At 36.0% G+C, this 13,173-nt stretch overlaps 2 long non-coding RNA genes and 1 pseudogene across 3 annotated transcripts; all 3 read left to right on the forward strand.

Moving 5' to 3' along the window:
* Window positions 1-792: 792 nt before the first annotated feature.
* LOC149167130 (malate dehydrogenase, mitochondrial pseudogene) lies at window positions 793-8,055 on the forward strand (annotated as a pseudogene).
* Window positions 8,056-8,401: 346 nt separating this feature from the next.
* LOC149167131 (uncharacterized) lies at window positions 8,402-9,752 on the forward strand. Its single transcript, XR_016260533.1, has 3 exons — window positions 8,402-8,873; window positions 8,973-9,106; window positions 9,590-9,752. It is a non-coding gene; the product is annotated as an uncharacterized LOC149167131 (long non-coding RNA).
* A 568-nt stretch (window positions 9,753-10,320) lies between these two features.
* LOC149167132 (uncharacterized) lies at window positions 10,321-12,037 on the forward strand. Of its 2 annotated transcripts, XR_016260535.1 has the most exons (3): window positions 10,390-10,463; window positions 11,355-11,470; window positions 11,643-12,037. It is a non-coding gene; the product is annotated as an uncharacterized LOC149167132 (long non-coding RNA). The 2 variants fall into 2 exon arrangements; XR_016260534.1 differs by lacking the exon at window positions 11,355-11,470 and having other exon boundaries at window positions 10,321-10,463; window positions 11,653-12,037.
* Window positions 12,038-13,173: the final 1,136 nt, after the last annotated feature.

Genomic DNA, 13,173 nt, shown 5'->3' on the forward strand with positions numbered 1-13,173 from the left:
TTTCCTCAATGATCTTATTACTTTGAAATAAAAATTAAAAACTATCCTAATCCCTAAATATAAACCTTTCCCTTTCCCTAGAATGGAAAATGGTCCTTTGCACTCTTATAACCCCTAAAAAAATATTCTTTTAAAATATATAGCTATCTCAATTATCTCTCCCTTTTAAAAAACACCCTAACATCATATTCACCACTTTTAAAGATTCTATGCAAAGATTCACCACTTTCGAGGATTCCTTGGGATTGGACTATTCGACATACATAACAAACAACTAAAATGGTCCAATATCAATCAAAATATCCACAATATGACATATTCCATAAATAACTAACACCCCTGAAAAAAAAAAACACTTTCCTTTTAAACACACCGAGATTTGCAATGTTTAAATACATTGTAAACTAGTCTGACCCCTAACCAGAGTTTGATAAAAATCTCCTAATATTATTAAATTTATTTAAAAAAATAAAATAAAAAATATCTCTATTTTATAATAACTTAATTAACATTTGACCAACTGAAAATTTCGATCACATGATGTTCCATTCCCGAACCTCGTCCCCCCAAAAGAGGGATTTCTATCACGAGCTGTCTGATTGTCAATAACTAAGAATTTCGCAATAAAATAGATTAAACCAAAGCCCTGCATAGTACCGTGAGGCTTTAAAATCCCTTTTAACAAAGTCGTATCCACACATCTCCATTTATTCGGCCTTTAACCTCTGGAATCTCCCCCTTCTTCTTCATCTGCCTTCAGCTTGCATTCTTTCAGTGTTACCAGCGGCAAAAATGAGTTCTGCAATGCGACGATTGGTGGGATCTGCACTGAAGAATGCATCATCTTCTTCTTTCAAAACTAATGTTATGCCGAGAAGGTTTTATTCGAGTGGTGGAAGTCCGCCACACAAGGTTGTTGTGTTGGGAGCTGCTGGGGGTATCGGGCAGCCATTGGCTCTTCTGATGAAACTCAATCCTCTGGTGTCAAAGTTGGCTCTCTATGATATCGCTGGCACTCCAGGTGTGGCTGCAGATGTCAGCCACATCAACAGCCGTGCTGAGGTGGGTTCCTCTTTTCCTACCGCGTTTTTTTCGTTATCTGTATGCTGGATCTGTTCTCTCTGCGAACGATAGAGATGTTTTGATTTTAGTTTCAAGGGATCTCCATTGGGATCGATCATACGACGACCCACTTGGTAGGATCTACTTTTTGTTAGTGTTTTACCTGTTATTAGTTCTTTGATTTTACGTTTCCGATATTGTCCATGGTCAGATTCTTCATCATTTTGCATAACAGAGTCATCACCTGAAAGACAACCAACATGATAAAAAGTGAAATCGGGTGCTAGAGACAAGGATTTTGCTGGAACAAGACCTTCACCTCAAGCCAAACATGGTTAATCCCACACAAATCGACCATCATTGTGTAGTGAAGAAGAGACACCCACTCCATCTGGAAATGCAAGAACAATTGTATACCCCCATTTCCCTAGTTTGTGCAAAGCAAGAGAAAAATAAACATCTCATGAAATCAATAAAATGGTAGAGGGAAGATGATTATCAAGAGAAAATGAAAACATATACACTAAAATCGATTTATATGCTGCATCTTTCCTTCCATTGGGAAGGTCAATGAGGTTGACTCCAGTCTTTTGACAGCCTTCTCTCAGTCTTGGAGGAAACTTATTAAAATCTCCATAATGCTGAGAGCATAGTGACAACACCTGTAACCATTGGATGCAACCCAAGAGCCATCCTAATATTACCTGCTACATCCTCTGGATGGACTTCCCCAGGAATAGGGCAATTTTCAATATCCCAATTTAGAAATATCCTCCGACTTTATTAACCAGTACTTATTCAGTGACCAGTAACACATGGGATAGTATTATTTGCATTTTCTTAAGGAACTTCATCAAGCTTGAAAGACGAGCCATATCTATTTTGCAATATAACTTTTACGCATCTTGCACATTCAAAAATGCCATTGCCCAAAAGATGCATTTAAACAAGCTGACCCCAGACAATTTTGTCTCATGAACACATGCCCACTACTAGAACAATACTAATGTGGACCTATGCACTGAGAGGAAACCGAAACCATGTTGCGGAGACCTGAAACAGAAAATCCCCAAATATATCCTCAGAAGGTCAAAGTCCAGGTTTATTTGGAAATCAGGAAATTCTGTTCCTTTCAAATACGTTTATATAATCTGTTCAGAAAATGGGAAATATCATCTTTATGGGGTCACATGTCCTGTACATCCTGCATTAGTTAATAACAAGTCATGAAATAAAATTGATCAGTAATCAAACAAGTCATGTTGCTAGAATCACATCACAAGAGACTAAAAAACAAAATCATTATGTCAGCCTTCAACTTTCTCACAATATAAAAGCTCTCATTTCATCTTATATATTTGTAATAAGAATTCCTCAATACCATATATAAATTACATCTTCCAAAATGCAAACCATAACCTCTACTCTGCATATTTATATGTCGCTATAGATAAATTACAAACCTGTAATTCTCAATATCATTTAGAGCTTTGTTCCATAACTCTAGCATTTTCTTTTTAGAAACAGCTTCAAACTCTTGAGAAGCCAAGAACTTCAAAATGCTGTTGAGAATCAAGATGTCAATTACTTGCTTAGTTAACTCTTTAAAAAATGTATTTTGACAATGCTCTAAATAGTTTGAAATCATCTATCCTGAGACATTAAGATTTGATACTTACATCTAGACAAAGAATGGTGACTGCAACATCGGTGGATTGTTAATTTTAATAAACTTTAGAACCACCGTCAGCAACAATGAATTTCCTTTTAATGTCGCGTTCCTCCATCACAATTGCAACATCTATAAATTTTTGAATTAGTGCTTCAAGTTATTAAACACCAAATACATTGTAATCAAGATCTTCGGTGTATCTTTGTTAGTCTAGTGTTGAAAAATTTGGCAGCAGAATTGCACAGGAATGGCTTACCAAAATCCCATGCAGTTCTCGTTTGAATATTTCTAGGCTTGCTTCTGCTGCATATTCATCAACATTCAAATCTCCTTGGAGGATCATCTCTCCATCCCCATCTTCGTCATCTTGTTCACTTCAACTTCCATCATCTGAACCTCCATCTCAATGTGAAGCCATTTTCACTTCTATGCCATATGCATCAAAGTCATCACATAGGTCATTACAAGCACCTAAATCTGTGAATTCTTGGACTCCTTTAAACTTTTCCCTTCTCTAACTTTCCAATATGTTCTTTCTTCCTAAGCACATCTCTTGAATCATTGGTAGAAGAGTTCATTTTTATATTACCTTGTATGAACTTGTTTGATAACTCTCTTAAAGACACAAACTTATTGTTTCCTTTTCTTTCAATGATGTGGTGAAGACATCATGCATCTTTTCTATCAAATTAACTAGATTATAAGAACCATACTCCAATAAATATAGAGGTCTACCAAAGACCTTTTGATATTCAGATGGAGCATGTACAAGAAGCATACTTCCTCTATATATATTGAGAATGTGGACAAGTTGTCTTTTTAAACCTTGAATATCGCTAGGTTGCACCCAAAAATATGAAGTTTGTCCTGCATTTGTTTCATTAGAAGGCATTCCATGTTGACCAGAATCTGTGACAGATAATGTCTGCATAGGCTTATCGAGTGCAGACAATATGACACTCGCTGTTTGAATCCTTTGCAATGAGGAAGATTTACCTACATGAGTGGGTAGAGTCCTTGAAATAGGAGCTGGATATTGTGTTGACCATGAATGCACTATAACATTATTATCATTTCTTATGAAAGAATTTGGGTTATATTATCCAACCACATGAGAAGTTTTTGTCAAATCCATCGAAACATGCTTTGGATTTTTACAATAAATTTGGTTTGGAGTATTTCCAATGTTGTATCCATTCTTGAAGCTCCCTCTAGAGACAATAGCTTCTTCATCATTTTGCATATCAGAGTCATCACCTGAAAGTTGGGAAGATGGTATTTTTGAATATGCAATTCACATTCCTACAGCGAACTCTTAAGCGTGTCTTCATGAAAATGGCACGTAGCACGGTCAAAGAGCAGCTTTGGTCTTGGGTTGGGTTTGATTCCTAGCTTGTAAAATTTTCCAGATGTTGTAGTTCGAACTTCGAAGATGAAAGTACAAAACATTGGTAGACAAGCTGCTTAAGAGTCATTAAGCATGTAAAGGGTTAACGGCTGAGTATTATATTTTGTGTGGAACAAGAAAACAGGAAATTAACTGTTTCCCTGAGAAAATGCTTCAGGGACTGCTTGCCAACCTACTTTCTCTATCCAGGACTCTGGCTTCTTTTTTGGTGACTTGTGTACAAAATGTGTTTGATTGCTGCGACTGCCAACTTGACACCACGTACAGCTCTAGAAGAAGATCAGTGAGAGCTTAAGAACATGTGTTTCTTCCGGTTAAAATCCAGAGTAGTGTGGATTATGTATGCTTTTGTATATTTTCAACTGTTGGTAATACTCATCCTGGTTCCTCTTTCTTCTCCTTCATACCAAGTTAATTTTGTTTGCCTGAGTTTGGTTATGGTATTGTGTTTAATGATGGTGTGATTCCTGGCTGATTTTACATGCCTGAATTCCATGTGTTAGACCTATGAACCAAAGGAATCCTACTGAAGTAGTTAAAACCTCTTTGATTTGAAAAGAAAATACCCATTAAGCTAAGTAGGTTCCCGAATCCCTTGATAGTTCCAAGAACAAAATGGAGGTGTATTCTACAACCTGAGTTGTGTCCACTGCCCCACGCCCCCTGCTCCCACCAAGCGTGTATTGAATCAAATCCATGCATTTGGTACATTTATGATTTAATATGGATACTGGACTCAGTGTGCAGCTTCAGAAATCCCAAATACATATTTCCAGTTTAGCTTCAGAAATCCCAAATGCATATTTCCAGTTTATCCAAATAACATAGTGTTTTGGCTTTTGTCAATTTTACTCGAAATCCAATGAGCTGAGCTTTACAGCCTCTAAGAAAGAGGGAAATAGTCATAGACACAATACAACTAGAAAGGTTCAGGCTGTCTATGTAAGAGGGAAATAGACACAATACAGCTAGAACTGTAAGAGATGGCTTCTTATTTAAATGCTTTGAGTAAGCATCCCTGACTATGTACGGGAGATCGTCTTTAGACCAAGTGTTGACCCTGGCTGTCGAAAAAGAGTCTCCATCGTAGGCTTTGAAGCTCCATGGCTACTAGCTTGTGCAACATGTTATTGTTGCTACGGGGTAGTGTAAACTATGTAATGTCTTAAGAGCAGAAACGATTCATCATGCAAAAGGGATTAATAAAGTTTAGTAAAGCAAGAACTTTTTTGAACTTTATGGTTTTATGCCATGGTCCTTTTATTGAAAGAGTGGTTGTCAATGATCAAGTTTGGTGTCTTGAGTCCCTTCTTTAATATTATTTTATAAAAGTTGGCCCTTTTCCTCTGCCTTCAAATTGCAGGGAAGATGGTATTTTTGAATATGCAATTCACATTCCTACAACGAACTCTTAAGCGTGTCTTCATGAAAATGGCACGTAGCACGGTCAAAGAGCAGCTTTGGTCTTGGGTTGGGTTTGATTCCTAGCTTGTAAAATTTTCCAGATGTTGTAGTTCGAACTTCGAAGATGAAAGTACAAAACATTGGTAGACAAACTGGTTAAGAGTCACTAAGCATGTAAAGGGTTAACGGCTGAGTATTACATTTTGTGTGAAACAAGAAAACAGGAAATTAACCGTTTCCCTGAGAAAATGCTTCAGGGACTTCTTGCCAACCTACTTTCTCTATCTGGGACTCTGGCTTCTTTTTTGGTTACTTGTGTACAAAATGCGGTTGATTGCTGCGACTGCCAACTTGACACCACGTACAGCTCTAGAAGAAGATCAGTGAGAACTTAAGAACATGTGTTTCTTCCTGTTAAAATCCAGAGTAGTGTGGATTATGTATGCTTTTGTATATTTTAGTAGTACAATGGCTGCCTAAAGGATCCAATGGCTACTTAAAGGTAGGTCCCTTGTCGCACAAACAAAAAGATCTTATACATGAATTTGATGTCTCGGTTGGCTGTGACCTTAAAAGTTGGATTATTAATATATATCCCTAAGAGACTGGCACCCCTCTCAAAAGTTTGTAGATCTCTCAAAGGTCTGCAAGTCTGGTCATGGATGCAACTACCTTTGATACAGTTGCAGATTCTTTTATGGATCCTCTTAATGAGCCCAAAGGGGTCTAATCACTTGTCCAAATCTTGTAGTCAAGGAATGCAGACAGAAGGTGTGCCTTTCCCATCATGTTGCTTACAACTGTTGCCTGAAAATGCCAAAACACAATGCCAATGCCCTGCATGCTAGATAAAGTTAATAACAGTCTGAAGAAAGGTACAGATATAGATGACAAGGCCTCCTTCTAGGGAATCAAAATGGAAAATGACGCTTAAATATCCAATCAACGAATTAGAATTTCACCACTGAAGTTCAACCCAGATTAAATTGCTTGCTAGGAAATGTTGATCTAGAAATCACCAACAAGAATTCAGATGGGAGAAGAGAACAGTTGAAATCCAAGATTGCTTTGAATGCACTCTGTCAATTGCTAAAACAAGAACAATGCTTTTCTTTAGATTGTGGGTTGTTCAAGAGAGGAGAACTATAATATTTATTTCTGCAGATTCGGTCCTCTTAAGGCATTTAAAACAGAAAACATTTAAAGATAGTTTTACATTTTAAGGATAAAATATCTGGAACCTTTCATCATGACACCTGTAATGTCATTTAACAGGCATTGAGCTTTGCAAGTTTGATCCTCAGGTTACACCGCAGTAGAGCATAATTTCCAGGGTCATACGCTAAAATTATAAATTGGATCTTGGGGTTCTGCTGATAACTATACAAGTATGTATATGTCATTTTCAGACAGAAATGGTTTCCCCTGTGAAATCATCTCCAAATCAGCTACAACAGCAGGGAAGGTTTACTTAACATCTCAACTGCAAGCTCTCTCCACGAGAGCAACGACTGACAAATGATGCAAGGTAAGCTTCTGAAGATGCAATCTAAGGTTAGATTTTTCGATTTTCTTTTGGATTAAATTTAATATGGTTCATTTGTTTTAAAATGGGTCCCACGATGTCACTTTGCTGAAGCACCACTTTTCTTCCCTTAAAAGCAAATATTAGCAGGTTCATTGCTCCCTGTACACTAACAAGGAGCAATGCATCGCCCTTGTCCTTACTGCAAGGAGCAATGATTGCCTAATGCCCTTCAGCAGCAATGACCTGGTCAAGCTTTTAGATTTGTTCATTTTTTAGGGGATCACTTTGAAGAGGTTTGAATTTTCAATTACCTCATCTAATCGCTTGGGAACTCGTACTAAACTTTGAATTCACTAGGACAAAGTGTCTGGAATCATCCTCCTCTCCTCTCCTCACCAAGTCTATATAATGAAGTCATTCCTAAGGGACAGAAAGAAAGCTCTCTCTAAGATTTTTCAGCAGCATGTAATTATCTCTCTCTGGAGTGGCTTCATTATATAGACTTGGTGAGGAGAGGAGAGGATGAATCTAGACCCTTAGGTCTTGCCATTGCCAGCCCACAGCGCTTTCCAGCCTTGTTCTTTCATCACTGCTTTTTCTCATAGTAATGATAAAATTCAACTATTTTGATTCATTGTAATGTATGGTTCAAAATGCTGGTATGAAAAATATATGACAAAATACACATAAAAATTGAATACACATAAAAATTGTTACAGATGTATAGTAAAGGACTGGAATTTCCCTTTAGATTCAATTGATTGTTTTTATTCAATAATTATTTACTGGAGAGCCGCTTATGAACCACCTGTGGACTTTAATATAGTTTCTTTCTTTCATTCTTAATATTGGGTTTCCTAAGATTGAGATTGTTCTATTTAACAGATGTTTGTGGATGAAGTGCTGGAGCTTGTAGAGCTTGATAGCTTGAGAGACACATTGGTGGGTCTTCCTGGTGTGACTGGTCTATCAACTGAGTAATGGAAGAGACTAACCATTGCTGTAGAACTTGTTGCAAATCCTTCAATCATATTCATGGATGAGCCAACATCTGGTCTGGATGCCAGAGCTGCAACTATCGCGATGCATACAGTTAGGAATACAGTGGACACAGGCCGAATTGTAGTATGTACTATCCATAAGCCAAGTATAGATATTTTTGAAGGATTTGATGAGGTAAGATACATCTCTAACTCCTTACAGGTTGTTAATATAGCCAAATCTGAAATTGTGATCAGACACCCACAAAAAAAATATGAAAGCATGCATGAGACCACATGTCATGGAAGGAAAAATATTTTTCACTAGAAATCCAAACCACTGACAATAATCATAGGGGGCCAATTGGTAGTGATGTATCTAGAGTTCGGAGAGCTATATTTAAATTTCAAATCCAAGGCCATGGAGTAAAATATTTAATATCAAAGGTCTTCAGCAAAATGGCTAGTTTTGAAAAGGTTATAAGATGGATTGTAGGAAGAAGTAGATGGTTCTGTAAATTTCTAGAAAGGAAGATCTTTTAGAAGCCCACCAATATCAATATTTAAAACAATTTTCACTGCCCACTCTGAAGGGCAATGCATTTGGACACCTAGGTAAAACCTGATAATCATGTGTGTAAAGCAATGCTTATTGAACAAAACCTTGCAAATATTTAATGATGCTTACTTTCCCAAACAATCCCAACTACAATAGCATTCTTTCTTTTTTTGCAGCTGCTGTTGATGAAACAAGGTGGTCAAATTATATATGGCGGTCCACTAGGTTGCCATTCAATCCATGTCATAGAGTACTTCCAGGTATATGATTAATGTTTGCTAATGCAGCATATGTTATTAAGGCATCTTACAATTTATTCAAGTCTCATTGAATCTAGCAACTTGAAATGTCCTGGACAGGCTATTGAAGGTGTGACAAAGATTACTGATAAATGTAACCCTGCAACATGGATGCTAGAAATCAGCTTTAGAGTTGCTGAGGAGTGCCTTGAGATAGATTTTGCTGAAATTTATAAGAAGTCTCCTCTTTTCTAGTAAGTCCAGATCAAACGCTCTTATAAGTCGCTCTTATAAGTTTGCAGCCACTGTTAAAGCCCTGTTATTCTTGTTTCTCCTCTTGTAGTTAGTAACTTAGCTTTTGGACTTTTGAGAAAATTGGCATATGAATATCAATATAAAAAATATCCTTGGTCTTCTATTTAACTGTGCACAAATCCACTGATCACGAGGTATCCTCTATAACATTATATATTACATACAATCAGTATGTACTACCATTAGTGTGGCAAGTTAATAGATAAAGAAGTATGTTTCACAATTATTTGTTTTGTTCATGTACTGGTGTGTGTGTACAATATGTATAGTATATTGTTACATATTATATAGATAGAGATATGGAGAGGGGGGAGAGTGTACTGGATAATGTTTTCCTTCTATCAGGAATGGTATATTTGGATTCAAGAAATCATCTAGAATTGGTTTTTATGGCATTGCTGAGGACTTGATATCCATGGCAGGCAATTGTAAATATGATCAGCAATCCTGTAAATTCTACTGTACCAATAGCTGCTGAGGTTTTTAAGAAGGCAGGGACCTATAATGAAAAGAAACTCTTTGGTGTTACTACTCTTGATGTTGTCCGTGCAAAGACGTTCTATGCTTCAAAAGCAGGGGTTCCTGTTGAAGGTATTTAAAATTCTGGCTTGTTATGCTTAGCTACTCTCAAATATTTAGTATTCTGTAAAAATTTTTATTTTTTATAATTTAATCATGAAATATGCATCCTGGGCAAACATGCCAGGCACTTCTCCTCATTTCAAGGATGGTATCATAGGGCTCAAGGCCATCAGAAATATAGTCAGCTCAAGATGTCACTTGAGGGAATTGAACCCGGGTGGGAAGGATAACAGTCTTTGCACACTACCATCTGGGCTAGACCCAATACATGATATGCTGCAGGATCTTACCAACATCATGCTTTTTTTAACATTAGATACAATTCTCGGTTTTATGTTTGTTGTTGATGTCATCCTATGCTGTCTGCAGAAGTTGATGTTCCTGTTGTAGGTGGACATGCGGTGTTACAATTCTTCCACTTTTTTCACATGTATATGACTTTGTTGGATCCTCATCTTGAGTTTGTTCTTTACTCTTGGATATTAGAAGATTAATTTATCAAAGATAAAATGAGATCATAATTACCTACCCTTCAATACAGTTAAAAAGGGAACATACATTTTTTTGTTTTGATAATTTTTTTTAGGCAACACCAAAGCCAAACTCTGTATTATCTGAGGAGGACATTAAAGCCTTAACAAAGCGCACACAGGATGGAGGAACTGAAGTTGTTGAAGCAAAAGCAGGGAAAGGTTCAGCCACACTGTCTATGGCGTAAGTTTATGTTTTGGTCCTCTATAGTGGCTAATATGCATTCATATCTTTTGAATGTTTTTTTATTCTTATGTGACTGTCTAGAGTGCTGAATTTTTCATCTTGATGCAGTAGTTGGAGTCAGATAATCTTATCATGGTGTGTGCTTCATGATTTCATGCTTGGCATGCAACATGATTTCATGCTTGATAATTACCTAATCTGAGATTCACTGTCAGTGAGAATATGGCATGAAGGAGCTTCTTTCTCTTTATCTGAATCTTGTACTTCATACATTTGCATGTCTCAAATCTTTTGCCTTAAGCTTAGGTACTTATCCTACATGAAATCATGTAGCATGCATGTCTCAAATCTTTTCCCTTAGGCTTTCTCATTTGTGTGAAACTCAGCGGGTGCTTTTAACCTGTGAGGTTTGACCGATGGATTGTTGCCTTTCATTTACCTTAGTTTGATTGAAATGTTCAGAGTTAATCTAGATTCTGCATGTAAAGATCCTTCCCTAAGAAAAGCCATGAGTCTCTTCAAGGATGTTATTCCTTCTTAAACATAAGATATGTAAAATGGATCCCGCAAAAGTTGTGTGCTTGATGATGGGTAAATCTGGGTATGAGATTTACAAATTTGCACTTACATGTATGCCTGTGGTTGCAATTCACAGATAGGTGCATAACATCCATTCATTACCTCATCTTGAGCATTTGAGCATGGTTCATGCAAAAAACATTGTTGGTCAGTTAAATCCATTAGTTGAAAACTTGGAAGTGAAGAGTAGTGTTGTAGTCTTCTCTATGTTGATGAATGCTTTTTGAGACTTCAAAATGTTTAGACATGCAATTCCTTTTTCATCTTGCTCCTGTGTTCTCAAATTTTTTTTTTCTACTGTTTTTTAAGGCCAAATATAAACCATGGGATATATATTTTTACCCTGAAGACCTCCAAATCATTTGGAAAAGGAGGTGCTGCAGCAAAAGAGATGGGTTGAATTTGTTGTTTGGATGGACTCTATGGTATGTAATCTTAGTTGGATTTCCAATATACTTTTAAACCATATTTTCATTTTATTTTTTAGTACTATTAGATATTATATCTTACCTCATTTTATGGTTAACATTGTATAACAAAAACATGCGTTGTGTTATGTAATTAATACTAACATGTAATATTGATTTTTTTTGTCAGAGTGCTATAGGTAATGATTGCCAAGACGATGATCCAAATTATGTTCAACATATATCAGGAGATGATGAGGATGAGGATGAGGATGATGGTGGTGAAGGAGGAGATGATGATGATAGTTGCGGTGTTGGTGATGATGTGGATCAGAGTAATGAGGATGGTCAAGATGATCATGAGGATGATCTTGGTGGTGGTAGCTAGGCATGCACATGCATTGTTTTTTATGAAGAAATTATTGTGTAGAATGACATTGTTATGTTTAGATGGGTGTTGTGAATTTACCCTATATCAATGAGACATTTTGATTTTGTAATCATACGATGAGTTTGATTTATGTATGTTGTTAATTTATCGTAACGATATTCATGAAATATTTTGATTTGTTAATCATATTTGAATTTTAGTTGTTTTGATTAAAAATAATACTGATTTTATTAGTATTATGTTGCTATTTTATACATGTTTTGAAAATTGTTAATGGCACATTGTTATTTTTTTGGATGGATGTTGTCAATTTCTCTTAAATTTCTTTACAAATAATTTTGAATTGTGATATCTGCCTTAATGATATTTAGAAACTATCATATATTTCACTATGAATCTATAAAGGGGGTCATATATGTAAAGAAAAATATACTCTATATAAGAAGTCAAATGCGGATGTAACCATGGATGCAAAATTGAAAGTAAAATTGGATGTTAAACTAGGAATTAATACAAAATGCAAACAATTGACATACAAAGTGTTTTAAATTAGAAGTGAAAAATTGTGCAATAGTTGACACAAAGAAGGGAACAAAACATGGCATACAAAAGGATATCAAATTGGGCAAAAACAAGGACACATAAATGGGCACCAAATTAGATGCAAAAAAAGACAACAACTAGATGTAAAATAAGATGAAAAGTTGAGCGTTAAAGAGAAACAAAAAACGTTACAAATTAATATGCCAAATGATGATGCAAATAATGGTGTAAATTTGGGATGCAAACTTGGGTGCAAAAAAGGAAAAAAAAAAGATGTAAGAAAAGACATAAAACAAGATGCAAAATGGGGCTGAAAAAAGGTGAAACCAAGGATGCCATATTGGATGTAAAAAATGATTCCTAATCACATGCAAATTTAGGCTCGAACTCAGACACAAAATTATATGCAAATGTGGACACAAAATGAGGCAAAGAAAGATGCAAATTTGGATGGTGAAAACGATGTAAAACTAGACACCAAAAAAATGCAAAATTGGATGAAAAAGTTGGTGTAAATAATGGTGCAACATTGGACACAAGTAGACACAAAAAAATGGTGCAAAAAGGGGCATAAAATAGCTTAAAATTGGATGCAAAACTTGGTGCAAAAACAAATACAAAAGTAGACGTAAAAAATGGCTCTAAATTGAATGTACCATTAGACACAAAATAAGATGCAAAGGTGGACACAACACATGACTCAACATAAGATGCAAATATAAATGCAAATTTCGATGCTCAAAATGATGTAACATTAGATGCAAGAGATGGTGTTAAAAATGATGCA

This window comes from Pinus tabuliformis, chromosome 5_1 (genome assembly GCF_031772625.1).
Source record: "Pinus tabuliformis cultivar Carrire ecotype Pingquan chromosome 5_1, CPIR1, whole genome shotgun sequence".
Lineage (NCBI taxonomy): Eukaryota > Viridiplantae > Streptophyta > Pinopsida > Pinales > Pinaceae > Pinus > Pinus tabuliformis.